At 39.4% G+C, this 24,054-nt stretch overlaps 1 protein-coding gene across 3 annotated transcripts in view; it reads left to right on the top strand.

The window, feature by feature from the left end:
* Positions 1 to 2,418: 2,418 nt before the first annotated feature.
* Positions 2,419 to 24,054, top strand: part of LOC114031787 (ankyrin repeat domain-containing protein 12-like) — a 190,167-nt gene continuing 168,531 nt past the window's right edge. For all 3 annotated transcript variants that reach the window (XM_027846908.1, XM_027846910.1, XM_027846909.1), the window contains exon 1: positions 2,419 to 2,551. The gene's annotated coding sequence lies outside the window, so the exon portion shown is untranslated. The remainder of the gene's footprint in view (positions 2,552 to 24,054) is intronic.

Raw genomic sequence — 24,054 nt, forward strand, 5'->3', positions numbered from 1 at the left:
ATGAACAGGTAAATTGATTTTTTTTTAGTTGATAAAGCAACTCTGTGCACGTGTGCATACACAAACATCTATTTCAACACAGCCTAAACCAGCAGTAGAGAATACTTTAGGTTTCCACACTGGCAATTTTACAGCTCAACTAATAAAATATCATTAAATTTTGTATAATGTACTATTGCTGTGGAAATAATTGATTACAATAATAACTGAAGGTTATAAACAAATCTACACTAAATTATTTATCTTGATTTTTATCCAATCCATTAAGCATTTATTATACACCTGCTAGCAGTACTGGACAAACTATTACACCCATAAGATACTTAGTCTAAGACAAAAACAAACGCAGCCCCTGCCCTCCAGTTATTTACATTCTACTGAGGGGTTGATACCCTGTATACAGGTCAGTAAATAACAAAGCTGTAAGTGATAACACCTCATTCTTAATGCTTTTAACAGCTAGAATTCTATCCGGGTTAGACTAGAACCAGGGGTGGTGAACCTCCGGCCTGGAGGACCACACGTGGCCTTGGCCTCAGGTTCCCCACCCCTGTTCCACTACATCATCAAAGTTTCTCTTCCACCCAACTGCTATGAGGATGCTTAGGGAAATGCTAGAAACGAGGGAGGAAAATCAAATGAATTTCTTTTTATCTTTGTGCTCCTTTATATTTAAGTGCTGTGCCACACACACATCCTGCAGTTTGGGCTGGCATAACGCAGACATGGGAAAATGAGAAAACAGCTATATTTGTAATGTATCTCATGCCTACCCAAATAATCCGATTATTCTCATCCTCATCAGTTTGACACTTTGTTACATTCAGTGGCAATACAAAGCATAAATTAGGGTCCGTGAACTTAAGTGTTTTATTTGGTTGGAAACTGAATTTATCCTTAATTTGGAAAAACAAAACTGTTGCAAGGTTAGCATATGCTGAACGTCATGAGTGGTACTACGTAAATACTACCAGGGGTTAAGAGGAAGAGCTCACTGACCAGGTCAAGCAGTGCAGAAAGCTTTTACCTCAAATCAAATGCTTTAAACCCACAATTATAAAAACCAACAAATCGATGTACTGACCTTGCTAGAGCAAATTTTCCTCAACACATTCACCTCCAGGGGCAAATCTGAATATGGCACCTATCTAGCTTCTAAATGACCCAAGGAGTGTTTACAAAAAGTGCATTTAAGTCGTCCCTCCCCAATTAGTAACAAAAGGTTACTTTGAGGGACAGCGGTGTTCAAGGCCACGCTAATAGTTCTAACTCCACCCGACTCTATGGTGAGTAGACGCTTCTATATATCGGCGTTCCTGGTCTCCCTTCTCTCTACCTTCCATTGGCCAAGGCATGGCGCAGGCGCATTTCGCATTACAATCGGAGCACGGCCGACAGTTCCCATTCTTTGGGAGCTAACGCTGCCTCCTCCGCCCCTAGGCACTAGGCTGGGCCAATTCACTCGGCTGCAAAGCCCAGCGCAGGCGCACTGCTGGGTGTGGAAATACTCACTGCGCAATCGGCCCCCACCTCACCCCTCCCACCACAGCCTGAAGCCAGCAGACCCGAGGCCGAGAATTTAATAGTGGAGAAAGCCCGCATCTTTCCCCACAGTCCCTTAGCAATTTTACCCGGAGTTCGGGCACGCAATAACACCCCCACTACAAATATAACATATAGGTATACCCCAAAAAGAAGCTCGCCGCCGCTGCCACTTCCAGAAGTTTCCAGTCGCAGCCGCAGCCACCGTCTCCACGGAAAACTAGAATGGAGGCCGTTGGCGCCGCAGCGTCAGCAGCGCCTGCGCTGCAACCTCCCTCTCTTTGATCGCCCCCTCCCACCTTGAGTCGAATGACAGGGGGGAGGTAGGGGGGAGTCAGGAGGGAGAGAGGGAGGGGGTGAGGAAAGGCGGGGGATACCCCGGGGTGGACGGGGGAGGCACCACTTGCTTCTGCGGCGAGCAGTATAAGCATAAAGGGAAGAGTTAAAGCTCCAACCCCCGGTCGGGGTTCTACACTTGGTATATCCCGGCTCCCTCCCTTCCCCCCGCTCCAACCCCCCACAGCCGTGTTAGTTTCTCGTTATCTGTAGAGATGAAGGGGAAGGGGATAAGAGGGTAGTGGAGGAGGAGGGAGACTGGGGGCGGGGCATCCAGGAGGCGGGGTCGTCACGCCGCGTGTCCCGTGCCTGCTGGTGAGTCACGTGCCAGAGCCACAGCCAATCGCGGGGCGGGGCTGATCCTGGGAGCGAGAAGGCTGTGGTGAGGGACGGGCGAAGACAGGAGATGTTTTCAAACCCGACCCCGGCAGTGGTGTTAGTGGAGGTTGTGGCGGTGACGGCGACGAGGACAGCGGCGACGCTGAGCCTCCCGCTCCGGGGTTAAACCCCGGAACAAGAACGGGGATAGGGGTGGGTAAGGGAAGGGGGGGCGTGGCGGGGACTGAGAAGCAGAGGAGGAAGGAGGAGCTCGACTGCGAGCTATTTCCCCGGCGCCCGAGAGGAGACCCCACAATCCTGCTTCGCCGCTCGTCCCCCACTTCTCCCGCACAAGGTAAAGGACGCGCCCCCTTTTCCTCACCCATCTTTCCCAGCCGCGGCAGCGGGTCCATCCCAACTCTGGGCTGAACGTGTCCTCCCCAGTGCGGGGATGGGGCCGAACTGAGGCGGTGGTGGGCAGGGCAGTGACAGGCAGACCGTTAACAGTCCTCCTGCCCCCGACAACACCCTGGCTCGCCTCGCCTGATTTCCCTTTTCCCCCCGCCGGTCTTTCCCGATGCTCTCTCCACGCCACCGGCAGCGGAGGGCTGAGCCGCCTGCCAGTGTGTGGAGCCGCCCGAGCACCGGTGGCTGTCACTGTGCCGGCGCGAGGGGTGGGGGGCGGTGCTGGGAGGGTCCTGGACGGTGGGTGGGGAAGTGGACGGGGCAGGGGGCGGGAGGAGAGGGGCCGCGGGGTGGTGGCTGCTAGACTGGGAGGGATTTCCTCCCTGCTACCCTGTCCTCCTGTCTCGGGAGGTTTCCCGGTGCGGCTGCCTTCCGTAATATGGCGGGGGCTGGGGAGGGAGGGAGCGAGCGAGCGTGCTCGCGCGCGCGCCTCCGCGTGTGTGGGTGCGCGCGCGCCTGAGTGAGCGTGTGTATGTGTTTCGGTGGCTCCAAGAGGGCGCCGCCTGTGGGTGCCAAGGCGTGAAGGGAGGCGCCCGGGCGCGCGGGCGCACTCCCGCCGGTGTTTGTAGACTGCTTGGCGGGGGGGCGGGGGATGGAACGGAGGCTTCAGCTTGTCAGTTCACATGGAGCAGCTTCCGAAACGATGTGGCTGGGAGGGGGAGAATTAGGGGAGTTGTGCGGAGAGGCAGTGAATGAAGAAAGAAGGGAAAATTTCTGTTGCTTGCGTGGGTTTTTCGAGAGAACGGGAAACATCGGCAGAGCAGCCACCTTGTTTTTAAGCGCCGGATACGTGTATTGGCATTGTGCAATCAGTCCTTTTCACTTGCTTTCTTTATGTCCATTTGAGTGGTGATCTTGAGCAATCACTGCCTGTCACGTTCTTAGATCTCATTTTGAGGGAGAATGTTATGTGACTCATCACTCAGGATCCCAAAGCGTTTTGCCGACCTAGACCGACGTACGGAGAAGCTACCAAAGCGCTGCTGACAGCTGGTTTAGTAACAACACTGCACAACTGTTTAAGACGGAAGTTGTGTATTTCAACCCGTTGAAATCTTAAGGAAAATGTTTAAGCTATATAACTTGAATTGTAATTTAGCCAAGACATGGTTAAATTGAGAACTCGGTGTAATGCACCCGAGGTTCTTTAGTGGTTACAGGAGCTCAGGGATTTTCTATCTCATAATTACTCCGTGGAAGAGGTGCAGTTTTCTGGGTATTTTCAGTTTTAAATAGCCTAGTTTAAAAATGGAGGAAGAGGGAAATCTGGGAAATAATTTTAATAAGTTATGAACAGTGTTGACAACAAATATTTGGATACATTTTTAAGCATATAGGTCAGTGCAGGAGATCTTCCAGTTTCTTGAATCATCATGCACAGGCTTTCCTAGAGATTAGCTCAGCACTGGCAGAACATATGCTTTCTTGGCGCCAACTAGCTTAAAAACAAAATGAGATAGGGAAGAGGGTGTAGTAGTTACATTCCTAAGTGGTAGTGATATTGTTGTTTTAATGCTCATTTAGAGCATTTTAAAGCATTAATATATTACCTGGAAATTAAAAAAAAAAAGATTCTAGACAAAGACCTTTTACAGTTGACAAAAGTACTAATTAGACTTTTAAAAGTCTGCACAATTCCTATTCGAAGGCTTATCTTGAGAACAGATCAGATGTAAATATGGCATTAAGAAGAAGAACATATGGTCTTCCTAGAACAGAAATTAGAACAAGAGGTAACATACCTTTAAAACGCCACTTAGCCCATCTCATATTGTCTTTTGGGTGGTCTTCATAGAAGCAGCAAAGTTATTGAAGGAGAGAGAAGTATTGTGGGAAGTAAGAAAAAAAATAGTTTATACAACAGTATAAAACTATGTGGAAGAATGAGGTAAAGAAGTGAAGCATAAAAAATTCACATGGTGCTTAGTCCCTGATATTAGTTCATAACATCAGAAGAAAAAAAGCTTATATTTGATTTGGAAGTCAGTGTAAGGATTTTAAGGAAGGGATTTTGATCTCTATAACAAAGATGATTCCACTGCTTTCTTTTTCTAAACATATTACTGAAAAAGTTACTTTTATTGTTCCTCTAAAGCAAGTTTGATAGGTGGTAGCTGATGGAAGCATTTAGGGAACATTTTATTTTCCGGGCATTTTTTTAATTCCAAGGGATGATTGTGGAAAAGAGACTTTTTTTTTAAGTGTAATGGTTTTTGTGTTTATATTATATCACAGTTATTTCTGGAATTCTTAAAAGCCCCCCCCCCAACTCTTTCTTAAATAAAAAAATTTCGAAAAAAATTCCATCTACCTGCATTTGATAATCTATGGGGTCGAGACCCACAGTTTAAGAAGTGCTAAAGGGGTTGAGAGTGGAAAAAGTTTAAGAAGCCCTGTATAACATTCTGCCCTAGTAGTGCCCAGGCTTTTTCTGAGGAGGGAGTTATGTTTCATTATCCATTCTTTGAGATCTTAATTAGTTTTTCAGTTACTCAGTTTAACTTCCTGTTAGTTAACTTTCCTTTTACATTGTTGTAGTTATTGTATATGTTGTTCTTTTGCTTCTACTCATTTCATTTTTTATCAGTGTATACAAATTTTTTACATGTTTCATTGAGTTCATCTTTGCTTCCACTGAAGTATTTTTGACTGAATGCACAATATTACTTTAAATTTAAATTACACAAGGCTAGTTCTTTTTAAACTAATATATAGGAATTTTAAAAATTATTCTTGTTTTGAATTTTATTTCTGCCAGTGGACTATAGTTTGTTTGTGAGCTTGACTTTTTCTCATAATAGTCCATCAGAAGCTTGTCCCACCTCTGCTACTTAATGACTTTTGTGTACTTTCAACCTCTCTCCATCAGTTTCCTCATTTCTAAAATGAGGGAGTTAAACTATATGCCTTCAGTCTTCTGAATAAGATTGTCTCTGTGGAAAACTGGGGGGCGGGGTGTTGAGAGGAAGTAGAGGGATAGGTCCAGACCTGTGATTTCATTAGTGGAGGGAGTTTTCATACTATGTGCTCTTGCTGTGGAAACTTCTGCCACACCACTAATGCAAATTGGCAGATTGTTTGTAATTTGTAAGTTGACTTGGGTACTGAGAATTTTGGTAACTTGCCAATGTCACGCAGCTAGTTTGCATAAGAAGCAGGATTTGAATCCATGTCTCTCTGACTCCAGTGCTGGTACTCTGTTCTGCTTATGTTATCTTGCATAAAGCTTTCCTGGCCTAAAATGAGGTAGAACACTCTTAGGGGAAAATGTATTAGTATTTTCTACAAACTTTTATTGTTAACCCGTGTACTTGCTGTTACAGTACTTGCTGTTGATTGAACATAGCTTCTAATTGGTAAATTATCAATTCACAACATGGGTACGATCGTAGTACTTTCCTGGGTACTGTTTTTATTTTTGTTTTTTTTTTAAATGAGAATACATGGAAGACAATTGAGGTACTTTGTGAATTTATTGTAAGTATTCTTTAAGTAAAGTGAGTGGCTTATTCAATGGAATTTGAAAGGTACTTTTTGTGAGGCCTTGTTTTTTTGCTAGGGAAGGAGTTAAAAATAGGGTATTTTATCACTCATTTTCGAAAGCACTCATATGGCAATAGAGTGAGATTTTATTTCTGGTCTCTCATAGAAATGAGAAATATTGAGTGATTAGGCTTTATGGAATAAGACTGTTTTAACAGATGACGGCATTGCCACTATCTGTTTTGAAATGTCCACTAAGGATAGATTCATGGAAAAGCTTCTACAGACTTATAGGATCCTTGAATTTATTTGGTTTTAAAGCGTCTAGAGTCCAGGAACTGTATTTGTATTTTTAAATTTTGTATTCCCAGTGCCTAGGTCAGTACTTTCAATATAATAGGTGCTTAATAAGTGTCCAGTGAATTGAAGGTGAATTAATGATAAGTACAATACAATATTACAAGTTTCTGAGATAGCAGTTTTCAAGTACATTTTACTTCGAAGAAGGATACAAATTTTAAGTTGAATTTAAAATGCTGATTAAAGGAGCAGGTAGGGGGCAGCTAGGTTGCACAGTGGATATAGCACCGGGCCCTGGATTCAGGAGGACCAAATCTGGACTCAGACGCATAACACTCACTAGCTGTGTGACTTTGGGCAAGTCATTTAACCCCAATTGCCTCACCAAAAACAAAACAAAACAAAACAAAACAAAATGCCAATTGGAGAACTTTAAAATGGTTGTCCCTTCTCTTCTCTCTCACCTCCCCTCCCCATCCCCAACCACCTGCCCCAGACTGTTTTGTGAATTACCTATTCCACTTTCTTCTAGTTACCACTGGGGAATGGGGGGTGGGGCGGGGCTCGAGATTTTTACCAGAATTGACAGGAAAATTGGCATAACTTTTGATAAGCTGCCAATAAGGAGATCACTGCTTGGAATCTTCCTTGACTCTTCCCTTTCCCTTAACATGCATATCCTCTTCTCCATTGTTTCGTCCTTCACGCAGCCTCTGCCCTGTTTGAGGTTGGTCTCCACAACTTGTCCTCCCATCCAGCTTCCATAAAGCCACCAAATTGATATTCTCAAAACACAAGCCTAACCATGTTACCTCTAGAAAAAAATATAAAATCCTGAGCCTGGTATATAAAGCCCTCCACTATCTGGTTGCCTCCTACCATTCCAGGATTAATTCATATTTCTTCTGTCTTTCACAAACACCCCAATGCATTTAAATTTGTTCTGCTCACCTTTCTGATTACATGACATTCATATCTTCTGTCTCTGGGCCTGTGCTCAAGTGGCTCTATGTCCAGAATGCACTGTGGCTTCATGTCTGCCTTATAGAATCCCTAACTTCTAAAAACAGATCTCTTCTATGAAAAGCCTTTCCTGATTCCTTAGTTAATAATACTCCCCTTCTCTTGAAATTACTTTGTACCACTTTGTATATGCTTTTATATTTACTTATCTATGCACATTTTGTATCTCTCCATCCCTCTACCCTCCAAGTAGAATATAAACTTCTTCAAAGCAGGGTTTAGTTTTGGTTTTGCTTTTTATTTTCAGCATTTGACCCAGTAACTTGTGTATACTAGGTGTTTAATAAATGTTCGGTTATTGAACTAATTATTATAATTAGTATAACAAAAATTATTCATTCCAGGATTAATGTTATAAATAATAGTATTTTAAGAGAACAACCTATGAACTACTAGTAGTTCTGAGACCATTCTTTAAAATAATTTATTTTTTAAAAATGGGTGTGTTGTCCAAGGGCTGCTGAAAAAGATTATTTAGGAGCAATCAAAATCACTAGTGGAGTGGTGCTAGAAATAGAGAGTTTGAGGAGAAGGTTAGAGTTAAGGGAAAACAAAATTCTAAATTAAGATTCTCATTTTCAAAGTTTATGAAAGTCTCAAAAATTATCTCCAAATACTGAAATCTTCCAGATTGAGGAGGTAGAGGGGAGGGAGGGAATAACCATTTATTAAGCACCTACTATGTGCCAGACACTGTGCTAAGTGCTTTCACAAATATTATTTCATTTATACGTCATAACAGCCCTATGATGTAGGTGCTATCTTTATCTCCATTTTACAGTTGAGCACACTGAGGCCAACAGAGGTTAAATGAGGTTAGTAAGTGTCTAAAGCCTGTCTTCCTGATTCTAGGCCCGGCGTTCTATCCACTGCACCATCTAGCTGCCTCTGAGATAGAAGAGCTAAAGTTCATAGAATCTTAAATTTAGAGTTGTAAAAGAAACTTTAGAAGCCATCTAGTTCAAACATTCTATTTTACAAGTAAGGCAACTGAAGCTTACAGATTTGCAAAAGTCTGCTACTAAGTGCTGGGATTTGAATCTAGGTCCTGACTCCATATGCTGTGTTCTTTTAAATTGTACCAAGTTGTTTCTCTTATCAAGTTGTGTACTGTTAAGCATCTCCTTGTTTTTGATACCTGTATCAGACCAGATTGAAAATATTTTTGTGTGCCTCTTGACAAATCCTTCAGCATTTTGGTCAATACTGTTTCATGGTCAATACTGTTTCAGAGTAGTAAGGAGTTTCAAAATATTTAATGTCACACCTCTGGCTGTCAGTTTTTACTTGTACCAGAAGTTTGGGGAAAACCTTTGGATATACTGCATATATTTTGTGAACGATTTGGTGATGTGGGGGAGGGGGACTAGGAGGTGGGAGGGAAGTTGTGTGTGGAGCTTTCTATTTAGAGAATACCTGCGGCTTTTTCAGATTTCAATATTTTATTGCTCCTATTTGGATCTTGTTTTTAGCTGCTGTTTGGCTTGTATTTGGAAAAGAGAGAACCTTAGGTGGCTTCCTCCATTTCCTGAGAATAGCAATGGTAATTTAAGATTATCAACTGATGTGATAAAATAGAACCACAAATTAAGTACTGAAGCTGAAATCTTCCCAAGGGTAGCAGGATGGGACATGCGTACGTATTCATACTTGTGTAACATTCATTATTTTGTCTTTCTTTCCAAAACAAATGTTCATACAATTAACATTCCATAAGTTACCTTCTTGATGAGAATTTGAATTAGCAGGGTAGAAGTATGCTTTAAGAACATTCTTAAATTTAATGATTAATAGTAAGAGCTCACGTGATGAGCTACTTCTCTTTTTGCGAAGTTCTTTTCAAACAAGTCTTGTTTTACAGATGAGGAAGCAGATGCCGAGAAGTTGTGACTTGCCCAAGGTCATATGGGGCTTAAATCCAGGTCTTTGACTCCAACCCTAGTGTTACTATAGCCTTATCTCTCAAATAATAAAGACTTGTTGTTCCTTATATTTCTGTCTCATCTTTTTTTGTAAAACTATAAGCATTTGAGTCCTTGTAAAAACCTCTCTTAGAAAGTGGAGTTAATGTACCTGTTTTAGAGAGAAGAATATTAAGCTGTTTGAAGTATTTTTCACACTTAGGTGAATGAGGAGGATAACTCATTTGCAGGAAATTTAATATGCAATAAATATTTATAGACTTATAAATACATGCAGTGCTTTTCTACCAATTTGGTGAGGTAGGTGGTAAAAATACTATAATCCCATTTTACAGATGAGGGAACTGTGTCACAGAGTGATTAAATGACTTGATATTTAACTTGTACAATACTAATAAGTGTACATGCCTGGATTTGAATCATTCTGATTCCAAATTGAATTCCAGATTCCATTGAATCACTCTGATTCCAAATCCAGAGTTCTTTGCATTAAGCCAGGAGTCTTCAAGAATATTAGTGGCATAGCTCCTACTCTAGTGTTGTGTCCCTAAGCTATGCCTCCATTCTAATGAAAATTAAGTTTTACTAAATAGTAATATGATCACATGTTCCTAGTGTTATATTGTAATCAAGGCACCTGGGTTCAAATCCATGTATCCTTATTATTATCAAATACATGTACACTTATTAGTTTTGTACAAGTTAAATATCAAGTCTTTTAACCATTTTCGGTTTCCTCATCTGTAAACTAGGCATTATAATATTTCTACTGCCTCCCTCAGTGAGTTGTTAGAAAAGCATTGAAAATATATTTATTTATATATAAATGTTTATTGTATGTTATATTTCATATAAGTGGAATGGAAATATCCTGCTTAAATAGTTAAAAATTGGTTTTCAAGTAACTGGAAATGAGAATAATATTCTCAAATAAAAGGCATTATTTTTTATTTTTAAGTACTTTATCCACTGTGCCACCTAGCTGCCCCTGATGTTTTTTCTTGAGGCAATAAGACGTATAGTGATTCTTCTATCATCAGAAATTTATTAGCACTGTTACATAAGTTTCTTTTTTTATAGACACTTATAAAGACTAACACCAGACTATAGCTGAACACAACCCTTTCTGTTTGCTCTTACACATTTGAAAGTAAACAGAACTGGCTCTCAGCAAAACTGTGAAGTCTCTGGTTTCCTCCATTCATACTTTCCTTGACCTTTGTCCTCCCTCCACTGGTGGCTGTTCCACCCCTGGTAGGTGAGACCTTGGACCTCATAAAACATTACTATATATTTTTCATGCTGTGGTTCTGTGTCTCTTCTTCCTTTTATAGCCGGATTCCTAGAAAAAGCTCTCTACTGTGTGTTGCCTGTACTGTCTCTCCTCTGCTTTACTTCTCAACCATTTACATATTGGTTTCTCACCTCATCATTCAACTGAAACAGTTCCCTTCAAAGTTATGGATCATCTCTTAATTGCCCATTCTGATGGCTTTTTCTAAGTCTTCATCCCTTGTCTTTGTTGCACCATTTGATACTGTTGATAATACTCTCTCTTGCTGGATATTTTCTCTTCTCTGGTATTTCATGACGGCATTCTCTCTTGGTTCTCCTCCTACTTATCTGTTCCTCTCACTGTCCTTTACTAAATCACCATAAATATTTCCTGCCACCTGCCTGTGTGCTGCTCAAAGGCTGGGAGGTCTCTTCTTTGTCTCACCACAGTCTCTCCCTTGGTGATCTCATCAGCTATCTTGGATTTAATTATCATTCCTATCCAGGTTACCCAGGTTTATAACCTTGGAGTCATCTTCAGCTCCTCACTCTCGTTCATCCTACATATTCAGCCAATTCTCTGGAACTACTTTCCCAACTCCCATTTCCTGTGGCTGGATACGTCCCCAGAGGATGGCTACTTCTCCCTTCAGAGTTCTAAGGCTCAAGTGGGGGGGGGGGTGATTTTCTAATCCTATAGCTACAATCCCTCACCAGCATGGTTTTCCTTTTGATTATCTGTTGATATCAGTTAGTTAGCCAGACTTAACTAGTTTTTTTGAAACGGGTGTTTTATTGGGTGCTTAATAAATGCTTTATTGACTGACTGAAGATAGTATAGTAAGAACCGTTGCTATAATGCATCTTCTCAAAAGTCTGTAGCACTTGCTGTCTCAAGAATAGAGAGAGTCGGGGCAGTTAGGTGGCACAGTGGATAGAGCACCAGCCCTGAAGTCAGGAGGACCTGAGTTCAAATGTGGCCTCAGACCAAACACTTGACACTTACTAGCTGTGTGACCCTGGGCAAGTCACTTAACCTCAATTGCCTAAAAAAAAAACAAAACACCCAAAAAAGAATATAGAGTCCCGGGGAAATTGAGCTGTAGATTAGAGCACATGTGGTAAGAAGAGTTAAGTCACAGCTCCTGGAAGTCCTTTTGCTAGAGTCCTTGAGATGTTCCTATTAGTGATGAAGTAGCTTTCTTCTGGGCTCCTTTGTAGGGTCCTGGAGCTTCAGGATAGCTCTGTATTTAGTTTGTCCTCTCCCAATGCAGACACTACTTCCGGTTGCTACCATCCCCAGGGATGCTATCAAAATGCCAATGAAAAGTCCAAATTATCTGACCCTCCAAAATTCACAGAGCTGGGGAGGGCAGTTGGAGAGACAGAGGCTCTACTCCTTCCCCTTTACCCCCAAGTAATTCCTTTTCAGGGGCTTGACTGGAACTGCTCTCCGCTCCAAGTTGCTCGAAAGGGAAATTAAATTGAGCTCTAAATGGGCTTGTAATTTACTCACAGAGGATACACTAGTGTAATACTTTTGATTAAGTTGAGGTTTTTTTTTTTAACCTGATAAAGTTGGGGTGGAATGATTGACTCAGTCACCCTCCTCCTCTTCTATAGTTTGTTCTGTCTCCACAACATATGTCCCCTTCCTTCTACTCAAATGATTCTGCTTTAGACTATTGTAATAGCTTCCTAATTGATCTCCTTGTCTCAAGTCCCTTTCTTCTCCAGTCCAGCTTCCACACAGTTGCCAAAGTCAGGTTCCTAAAATTGATGTCTGACCATGTTATTTCCTCTGCTCAGTAAATTCTAGTGGTTCCCTCTTACTTCTAGGATCAAATACATACTCCCCTGGTTAGCTGTTAAAGCCTATGATAATCAGGCTTCAATGTGTATTTCTTGGCTTTATTATGCATTACTTTCCTTCTTGTACTTTGGCATTTAGACAGATTAGTTTTCTTGCTCTCCCATCTCCAGGTCTTTCCACAGACTGCCCAACATCTGGCATTCCTTTGTCGCTTCTACCTTTTTAAATCCCTAGTTTCTTTCAAAGCCCAGATCCAAGTGTTACCTTCTCCAAGAGACCTTTTTTGATCCCCTAGCTGATAGTACCTCTCTCTCATAATTTTTTATTTTATATATATATTTATGTATCTACATATTGCTTCCCCCTATGTAATAATATAAGCTGTTTGAAGTCAAGGACTTTTTTTTTTTTTAATCTTAGTATCTATACACAGTGTCTGGCAAATAATAGGAGCCAAATGGTTATTCATTGATAATTAAAAAGTCATCCTTGTTAAAAAAGTAAATTGATCTGAATAATGTCAATGTCTTTATGTCTATTACCTTTACTAGATATTTGGTTGAAAAGCTTTATTTCTCATCAAAAACTTTATTTCTCATCAGTTGTCAGTTGGGGAGGAAATTTGAGGAATCCAATAAAATCATAGTTTCTCTGGACTGTTCTGATTTCCTTTAGATTTGTGCCCTCTGCTTCCCATGGGGAGGACGACTTGCAAAGCTACTAGAAATTATTTCTGCAGGTATTGGGTGGTAAAGGAACCTTTAATGTTACCACAAATTTTTTTCCAGTCCCCAAGACTTGGAACCAGCTGTTAAATAAATATAACTTTTTCCTTTTGAGCCTTCCCTTGGCCACCTACCTTTCTGTATTTTCTCTGTCTGGTCATGTTAGGGCCCCTCCCTCTGTTCTGAGAGTCTTAGATGCCTATACTTCAGAGCCCTTTTGCTCTAACTTGCTAATACCTTGGGCATGTGTCTTCCCGTACCTCATCTTCAGGTTGGTAATCATGTGATTACTTTCCATGCAGGCTAGTTATTTGAGTTGGATGGATGATCCATAATCTCAGGCTGGGTTCTTCAATTTCTAGCTTTCTTTCATTTAGTACACTTGATATAGGAGCAGATAACAGCTGAATGTACTATTTAAGGATCGTTCCGATGGTGGTTATGGTAAGATCAGGAGAGCGTGAAAGGAAGTTCAGGGACCTTTGGCTTTGGGAAACCATGGCTATTAGAATAAAAATTAGACCATTCTACAGCTTTTGGTGTGGTTAAGCATCTCCGTCTCTCTGAGACACTCTTCCTTTCCTTGGCTACCAAGCCATTGCTCCTTCCTAGTTTCTTCTGTATCTGATTGATCTGCACTGGATCTTTATTTGTTTCCCACCCCCTTTACATGGGTTTCCTCAAAGTGCCCAGTACATAGGCTTATCTGCTTCTTCTCATAGTGATCTTGTCTAGCCAGTCCTTTGTGTTTAGTTATCACCTCCAGGTAGATGACTCAAAAATATATATATATCAAGTTCTCATGTTCATCTACAGGGAGTCTTCCCCAATCTGTCTTAATTCTAGTGTCTTTCCTCTGTTGATTATTTCCTAGTTATCCTATATATAGCTTGTTTTACATAAGTTTGCATATTGCCTCCCTTATTAGATTGTGAGCTCCTGGAGGGCACAGGCTGTCTTTTCCTTTTTTTGTATCTTAGCACAGTGCATCTCACTCAGTATATCTAAAATTTAAGTCATCATGTTCCCTGTCCCTTTATCAAACTCAAAGTTTTCTGGATGGGACCACCATCCATTAGGTTCATAACCTTGGAATTATCTTTGACTCCTCTCTCTCTCACTGATTAGGTCCAGTCAGTTAGCAAGTCCTGATGATTTTACTTGCAGAACATCACTAACATCTATTACCTTGTCTTCACACACATTGCCACTGCAGGTGGTTCAGTTTCTCATCGCCATTCAACTAGGCTGTTGTAATTATAGCCTCTTATTTCTTTCTTCTTAGGGCATTGGTCTGTCCCCATTGCTTTTAAGATAAAATATAAATTTCTTAGTCCAGTCTGGCCCCAGACTAACTTTCCAGCCATATTTTCTTTTTTTGTTTGTTTTTTTGTTTTTTTTTCAGCCAAAGACAAGGTTTATTAGAACATCCGTCATGTTGAACAGACTCTTAAGGAGTCTGAACATGGGTATGCAGTGGCTAGATTATAAGAATCTGAGCAATGGCTAGATTTTAAGAATCAGAGCAATGGCTAGATTTTAAGAATCTCAGCAATGGCTAGATTATAAGAATCTTAAGCCTCCAGCCATATTTTCACATATTTTCACATATTTCACATTATTCTTTTTTCATCTTTCTATCATCTATTTTTTCATTCTATGTCGTAGCTTAACTGGACTCTTAGCTGTTTCCCAAACTCAGTGTGCTATTTCCTGCCTCCGGCAGATGGCTCCCATATCTACATATCCAATCCTGGTCTCTGTGTTGAGCCCCAGTTCCGCCTCTCCAGTTGCCTGTGAAACATCTCTACTTGAATGACCCATAGGTATCTCAAACTCATCACATCCAAAATGGAAGTCTTTAACTTTGTTCCTGATCTTACCCCTCACCCTAACCTCCCTAGTTCTGTGGAATGCACTGTGTTCCTAAGCTAGCACCTAGGTTTGTAACCTAGGAATCATCCTTAGCTTTTCAGCTCTCACTTTCCTCCCATAACCAGTGAGTTGCTAAATTTTTTTGATTCCGTATCTTCAGTATTTCTCTTTTCTGATCCTTCTCTCTATTCATGCCATGACCACTTTAGGTCAGGATCTCAACACTTCTTCTCTGGACGATTGTAGTAGCCTCCTAATTAATCTCCCCCAAATCCATTCTCTCCCCATAAAGCTACCAAATTTAGTGGCTCCTCCTTACCTTAATCAACTGCTCAGCATTCAAAGCCCTTCACAATCGCGTACCAGCCTAATTAAAAAAAATTTTTTTAAATTGTTTTCATTGAACAAGTTTTCTTTCCCATTCACCCCCATTGGGAAAAAAAAAAAAACCTTTTCAACAAACCTTTAGGTCAAGCAAAACAAATTCCTACATTGATCATGGCCACATCTCATTCAGCATCTTGAGTTTATCAACCTCTCTGTTAGGAGGTGAGTAGCGTTCCTCTTCATTGAGCCCTTGGATCTTAATTGGTCATTGTGTTGATTAAATAAGTTTATATTTGTAAAGTGCTTATTAGCATAGTACCTGGTAGGTGCTATATAAATGCTTATTCCCTTCCTTCCCCCCATTGATTAGAATTTTTAGCTTATTCAAAGTTGATTTTAAAATATTGTAAAAGTTGTTCTCTTGGTTCTGCTAACTTTATTCTGTATCAGTTTATACAAGTCTTTCTAAGTTTTGCTGAATCTGTCCCTTCCCCATTTCTTACAGCACAATCTTGTTCAGTTATCCTCATATACCATAATTTGATGAGCATCCTCTTAGTTTCCAGCTCTGTACTACAGCAAAAAGAGGTGCTAAAGATATTTTTCGATAGTAGGTCCTTTTCCTCTTTCTGTGATTTTTTTTGGGGTGTGGTGGGATATTGGCCTAGTAGCATATGTCTGGGTCTAATAGTTCAGTAGTTTTGGAGGCATAGTTGTAAATAGCTTCCCAGAATGGCAGACCAATTCATTTCTTCACCAATAACGCATTAAAATACCTGTTGTCCAGAAGACTCTGTAATAATTACCATTTTCCATTTTTTGTCACTTTCGCCAATCTGATGAGTGTGAGGTGGAGCAATCTCAGAGTTGGTTTAGTTTTCATTTTTCTAGCTGTTAATATTTTGGAGCGTTTTTTCATATGGTTGTTGATAGCTTGGATTTTTTTCTTTGAAAACTACATGTTCATATCCTTTGATCATTTCTCAAGTATAGCATGTCCAGCCTACTTCCTAGGTGATTACATGTTAGCCGAACCTCCTCCCCCATACGTTCTATATTTTAGCCCTGAATTGGCCTACTTTCTGTCACCCATGCCTGGAATGCCCTCCCTCCTCTTACACCCTTGATTCACACAGCTCAAGTGTTATCCTTTAAAAGTATTTATTTTACACAAGTCCTGTATCTGTTTAACTGTGAATATGTTGTATTCTCCCTGGCTCACCCCATAGAAGGTAAGCTCCCTAAGAGTGCACTGAACTGTCTCATTTTTTTTTTTGTATCCTCTTTGCCGAGCCCAGTTCCTGGCATGTAGATGCTTAATAAATGTTTATTATTTGATTGATTCACACAAGCCATCCCTCGTGTTTGGAATTCATTCCTTGCTTATCTCAGATTTTTATCTGTCTTCCTCAAAGGCTCACTTGCTTCCATGAAGTCTTTAATTATTCCCTCTCTTTCACCACCCCCAACAAATAATAAGAGTAATAACAATAGCTAGCATTTATATAGTACCTACTATGTGCCAGGAACTGTGCTAAATGATATACAGATATTTTCTCGGTTGATCCTTACAACCCTGGAAGATAAATGCTTATCCCCATTTTAAAGCTGCAGAAACTGAGGCAGACAAGTTAAGTGACTTGCCTAAGGCCACACAGCTAATATGTATCTGAGTTCATATTTGAACTCCATCATATTTGAACTCATGACATGGATTTGAACTCATTGACATGGATTTGAGACTGACTTATGACAACACCTAGCTATGTGACCCAGTCAAGTCATGTTACCTCACAGTGCTCTAGGCTAGGTAACTCCCTGTGACTCCTGAGTTACAGAGAATATACCAGTCTGTTTTGTTAGAGGGTGATTCCTCACCTGGGACTTTTACATTCCAATAAAATCACAGGTTCAGTCTTTATCCATATTCCTCTCCTTAGTGATTGTGTAGCTTCTATTTGATCATGTACTCAACCATAATAGTTTTATGCTCATGTAGCATCATTTACTCAAAGCATAAATTAGAGGGAATATTGATGAAAATTCTTTAACTAGCACTTGATTATCTTGATTAGAAAAGGAATAAAGAAATTCCAGTTTCTTTCAAATGAGACTACACTTAATTAATGGAGAAAACTTCAGTCATTTGCAGGAACAATTTCATGTGTAAGAAGCAGCAAGGATAGAAGGTAGGCTCCTTGAGAGCAAGGTAGAATATTGAGAAGTGATGTTTGTTTGGAAGGCCTTGATTGTTAAGGTTAGCTTAATAGATAAAGTACATTACGAAGAATAGCAATGACTGGGCCCTGCCCATTGTAGCTGCTTACTAAATGTTAAATTCAGTAGTGGCAATAGAAAGTTACTGTGGTTGTTCTCAGAGTGAATTATGTAATGAAAATGGTCTTTGAGGAAGAGTGTTCTATAAGTTGTTTAAAGAGTGGTATAGAGGCAGGAAGAAGAACTAGATGGCTAGTCTTTTAATAGAAAGTTGGAACCTGAAGCTAGATGGTAGCTATGGAAGAGAAGAGAAATTGTGAGATTTTTAACGCTCTATAATGGAGCAAAAGATTCTAGGGTCAAAGATAGTAATAGTTAAATCGATTAACTAAAGGGTAGAGATTTTGAATTTTTGTTAATTCTACCTACATAATGTACTTCAGTAGAGTAAAATGTTTATTTAAAGACTGTCATCTTAAAAGGTATTTCCCATGGGTATGTCAAAATTATATTAGGCAAAGAATAAAACAGATAAATATGTTTGATGTAGGTGTTCACCACTGTTAATGGAGATGGTCTGGTACATATTTCAAGTTGATGAAATCATATGCTTGATGATCCTCCTCTTTGTAGATGAAGTTGTGCTGATTTCATCAAGCCCTAGAATATTTGGGGGCCTTCTGGATGAAATCCATAATCAGTCAAAGGGGTTTGGTCTAACATCCACTCAGAAACACCAACTGAGTGACCTCACACATTGACAAGGTGACAAAAGATGAAAAAAGCAAATTTTGCTCAGCTCATCATTCATGTGTAAGTATAGGTTTTCCCCAAGGCTCTGTCATAGGCTTCCTTATCTTTTTTCTCTATACTCCTGTTGGGTAACTTTCTGAACTCCTATAGATTTAATTATTATCTCTATGCAGGTAATTCCCAGCTCTCTGTATCTCCAGTGTTAGTCTTTCCTCTGAGCAGCAGTCCTTCATCACTGTCTAATGGACATTTTAAACTGAACTTCGCAAAGACATTTCAAGCTCAGCACAGCCAAAACAGAACTCACTATCTTTTATCCCCAAACCTACCCCTCTACCAAACTTAACCTATTTCTGTTGTCTCTCCTAATAAAATATAAACTCCTTGAGATCAGGATTGTTTAATTTTTTTTTCTATCCCTAGTGCCTGGCATAAAGTAAGTGCTTAATAAATATTTATTGATTGATGCACTTTTTTCCAATAGCCTTTAAGGGTAGATAATACAAATAGAATTCCATTTTCATAGTGAGTAAACTGAAGCAGAGAGAAATGAAGGGATTTCCCCAGTATCACACTGCCAGTGCTGTCACTGAGATGCCAACCTAGATGCCTTGGGGGGCTTATTTGTCACGCTCTAAGTGACTGTAGGTCCAGTATTTGTTCTGATATATCATGTGCCTAACTGGATCATTGTTTTATCATCTGTAAAATGAGTTTGGAATATATAATCTCTGAGGTTCCTTTTAGCTTTAAACTTTTCAAAGACAGCACAGATAGTGCAGAAAGAACTGCCTCAGAGTCAAGAAAACCTGGATTCAAATCCTGCCTCTAACACATACTATCTGTGACCCTGGGGATTTCACTTAAACTCTCCATGCTCTCACTCAAATTTACAACACAGTAAGTTGCAGAATTGTTGATCCTCATTGGTACAGGGTGTTTGCTCAAGACTACCCTACATCAATGAAATTACAAATTTGGTTAAAAATACCATGATACCCTATTGGTGGAGTTGTGAACTGATTCAACCATTCTGGAGAGCAATTTCTATGCCTAAAGGGCTATAAAACTGTGCATATCTATTGTGTCATTTTTGAGTCATCCAGTTCCCTAGTTTTTTAACCCTGAAATACATTTTTCCTTTCAGGCTAGAAACTCTGTAAGGATAAGGGATTGTCTTATCTGAACTTTGCACAGATTAAGGGCTTAACAAGTATTTATTGAATTGGGGGGAAAAAGATTTTTCAAGTGGACTTTCTGTGACAAGCATCTTAGGTTCATAGTCATGAGAAATGAATTCTTTTAATAACAGGTAAAATTACCCTAGTTACAGTTAACCATTGTTTGAATGAGGTAGCATAGTACATTTGAAAGAGTGCTGAATTTGGAGTCCAAAAATCAAATTCCAGCTCTGCTGCTTACCACATAACCTTGAGAATATTCAATACTCTGGGTTTCACCTTCTTAATCCATAAAATGAAGAGGTTGGACTAGATGACCTGTAAGTTTCCTTCATGCTCTAGGTCTATAATTCTGTGACTACACGAATCCAATTGAGTATCAGTAGAACAGTAGAACTTAACTGTTCTAAGAATTCTTGTTTTATGGAATGTTATGGAACAATAAGCAGCACAAAAAGTGGGAATATCAGAACCACAAGAATCAAAATTAGAAGGAACTTGTTTCCCTGAAGTCCCAACTCAAATCCCCCCTTCTGGAAGCTTTTACTGGACAACCCCCTCTCCCACCCCCTCATCCCCAGCTGCTAGTGCTTTCCCTCTGAAATTACTTCCCATTTAACTGTTGATGTTTATTTGGATGTTTACATATACGTACACATATGTACATATTTTATGTTTTTAACTCTTTATATATTGTCTCCCTCATTAGTGTTTGAACTCTTTGAGAGTAGGGACTATTTTTGCCTGTCTTTGTATCCTCAATAGCACAATGTGTCTGGCACAGAGTAAGCACTTACTCATTTATTTTTTTTTATTTGTCTATTTCTAAACTCTTTTCTGTGCAAGAATTACCTCGATAACATCCTTGACAAGTGGTCATCAATTCAGCCTTTGGCTTAAAGATGCCCTCTGAATGGGAACCCATTGACTCCTGAAGCAATTTTTTTGGATAGGAAGTTTCTCATAATGTCAAGCTTAAATTTTCACCCCCAGAGTCAGGCCAAATAAGGGTAATCCTTTTACATGACAGCCCTTCAAGTATTTAGGTACAGCCACTGATATACCCTCTATTTTATCTAGACTAAATATCACCAATTCCTTCAACCAGTCTAGATATGGCATGGACTTTTAACTATCCTGCTTGCCCTCCTTTGAACTCTCTTCATTTTATCAATCTCTTTACTAAACTGTGGCTTCCAGAAAAGAACCAAATTCTCTTTATGTGTTTTGACCAGAACAGACTTCTGTCTGTCAGAGTTGGGAGTTGAACCTTTTTTTCCTGCCCCTTAGGCCATCTCTATTCCCATTATACCATACTTCATATTAATTAAAAGTACCACAGAGAAAGATTTTAAACCAGATTTTCTTTTCTGATACAGTTACTAAATTGATAGATCAAAAGAATACCATTAGGAAATATTAATATAGATGTAGATATGTAGTACATTTGGATTTCAGCAAGGGATTTGACAGTCTCATAATATCTTCAGACAAGATATAAAACGTAGGCTGAAGGATAGCATACAGTTAAGAGGATTTGGAACTGGTTGAATGATCAGATCCAAGTAATGATTAATGAATCTGTCAACATAGAGCCATTTTGTTTTTTGTTTGTTTCATGAGTTGCCATGACCCATAAAGAATTCTTCCGAGAGCAACCAGTCTCCTGATGAAGACCCTCTCTGTACTTCGACACTCTTCTTAGTAAGTACTTGATCCTTAGAAACAGTTTGTTGCCCAGACCAAAAAATAATCATGCAAGAGAAGCAGTATAAAGGACTTTAGCAGAAAGATGTATAACCAAAAAAGGAAGTGGGCTGATCATGTATCAGTACTAAGAATAAACAATATGTATCCCACTGCTATCCATACCAATGAATAGGTCCAGATTCAGAGATCTAAATCTAGAGATTTTCCCCTAAAATGTTAATTAAATCCCTGTAGTGGATTTATGAGAGAGCATGATAAAGGGTCACATAGGATGAGAAGACATAGATGGGTTACAGTCAGTGCTTCTGGAGGGAATGAATATCCATATTGATGGGATTACTTTCATTTAAGCACTAAAGTAAACTTGAAGTGATATTAATAGTGAAGATGTGCGCTAGGAAATAATATGTCTTTGGTTCTTTTCTCCTCAACGTTTTTTATCTATGACCTGAATGATGAGGCATAAATAGCATGGGTATCTATTTTGTGCATTGTGCAAACCTGGAAGTGATATAGGCAACAGAATGAAGATCCAGAAAGATCTTACCAGGTTAGAGTATTGACTCAAATCTAATACAATAAAATTTAATTTTTAAAAATGATACCAGTAAAAATTTTAAAAGTCAAAAAAAGGTCATAATAAACTCACTTTAAAAAAAGAAAAACACCGTGGTTTACTACACTTGGAAGCACAGCAGAATGCTATAGATATTCCTAGATAACAACATAGACATTTAAACAAAACTTTCATCCAATCCTTCTGGATAAAAGTAGGAAAGTGTGGACTAGAAAAGAAGACATAGGGCAGGAGTTATTTAAATTTTTTAGTGCTGTGAAACCATTTTGCAGTCTGTTGAAGACTGTGAACCCCATCTCAGAAAAAAAAATACGTAAGTATACAAAGAAAATTAATTATACAGAAGTAAAGATATAATTTTTGTTTCCCATCGAAGTTCATGGACCCCTTGAAATATTTCCATGGCTGCCAGTGGACCTCAGGTTAAGAATACCCAAGTTAGGGGGAATTTGAAACTATTTAACTAGACCCAAAGGTGGTGATTAATGTGTTAATGCCAATTTGAATAGAGAGTCTCTAATGGAGTCCCTCATGGGGGGACCCTGTTCTTATCAACATTTTAATGAATGATTCGTGTAAAAGCATAGGTGATATGCTTGTCACATTTGAAGATGATGCAGATATGGGAGGGACAACTAACACATTAATTAAAAGAATCAGTATCCAAAACCATCTCAACAAGTTAAAGATGGCCAGTTCCACTAAGAAGATGAAATTTAATAGAGATTACTTACTGCTACTAGAAAGGGTGTGTTAGCCTCCTTTACCATCCTTATTACTGCAGATCAAAATAACCCTCCCTGGCTGCTACTCTACTATATGGATTGTCACCCCTATCAGAATATAAGCTCCTTACAGGGATCTATTTCTGATTCTGTTTTTGTATCCCTACTGCATACATTGTGCTTGGCACATAGTGCTTAATAAATGCTTTTTCATTTAAAAATGTGAAGTTCCCTGGTTTTCTGATTCAGAAAAATCAACTGAACAAATACGAATTGGGGGAGGTATAATTTGAACGATTTTTTTTTTGTGAAAAAAGATGTGGTAGTTTTAATAGATTTCAAGCTCAATATTAGTTTCCTCCTTCCCCTGACCTTTCTTCCTCCCTTCCCAAATTAGTTACTAGTTCTAGTTCTTTTCCACCATAAAAAGGGCTACTGTAAATATTTTTAAATGTAGCAGTCCTTTTCTTCTTTCTTTGATCTTTTTGAGGGCATATAGCTATTAACATTATTACTACTATGCCAAAGACTTTAATAAATTTAGGTCCAAATGTTTTCCAGAGTGACTAGACCAGTTCTCAACTCCACCAGTAGTGCATACCTGTTTTACCACAACCCTCTAGCATTTGTCATTTTCCTTTTTTGTTATCTTTGCCAGGCTTATGAGTTTGAGGTAGTATCTCAGATTTCCTTTAATTTGCATTTCTGTAATTCCTAATATTTTAGAACTTTTTTAAATATGGTTATTGATAGCTTGGATTTCTTCTTCAGGAAAATGCTTCTTCATATCCTTTGACCATTTAGCAATTAGGGAATGGCTCTTATTCTTAAAATTTTGACTCAGTTCCCTCTGTGTCTTAGAAATGAGACTTTTATTAGAGAAACTTGCTACAAAGATTCCCCTGCCCCGTTTTCTGAACAAAACCTACATTGGTTTTGTTTGCAAAAGCATTTTTTAATTTTATATAATCAAAATTTAATTTTATGGAATTTAAAATCATCTGTTTTACCTTCTGTAAAATTCTCCATCTCGTTTGGTCATGAACTCTTTCCTATCCATAGATCTGACTGATAATGTCTTTCTTTCTTACCCTACTGATTTGTTTATGGTATCATCTAAGTAATGTACCCATTTGGAACTTGTCTTGGCATATGGTATCATGTGTTGGTCTCGACTTAGTTTTTGCCATACTCCTTTCCAGTTTTCCAAATAGTTTTTGTTGAATAATGAATTCTTACCCCCGTAGCTGGGAAATTTGGATTTATCAAACCTTAGCCTATTGTGTTCATTTGCTTCTGTGTACTGTGTACCTAATCTGTTCTGCTGATCAACATGTCTCTGTTCCTTTCCAGTACCAAATTGCTTTGACTGTTAGGACTTAGTAGTATAGTTTGAGAGCTGGTACTGCTAGCCTTTACTTTCTTTCTGCTTTTTAAAATTAATTCCCTTGATATTCTTGACATTTTGTTCTTCCAAATGAATTTTG

Source organism: Vombatus ursinus, unplaced genomic scaffold (assembly GCF_900497805.2).
Source record: "Vombatus ursinus unplaced genomic scaffold, bare-nosed wombat genome assembly UNPS02015255.1, whole genome shotgun sequence".
Lineage (NCBI taxonomy): Eukaryota > Metazoa > Chordata > Mammalia > Diprotodontia > Vombatidae > Vombatus > Vombatus ursinus.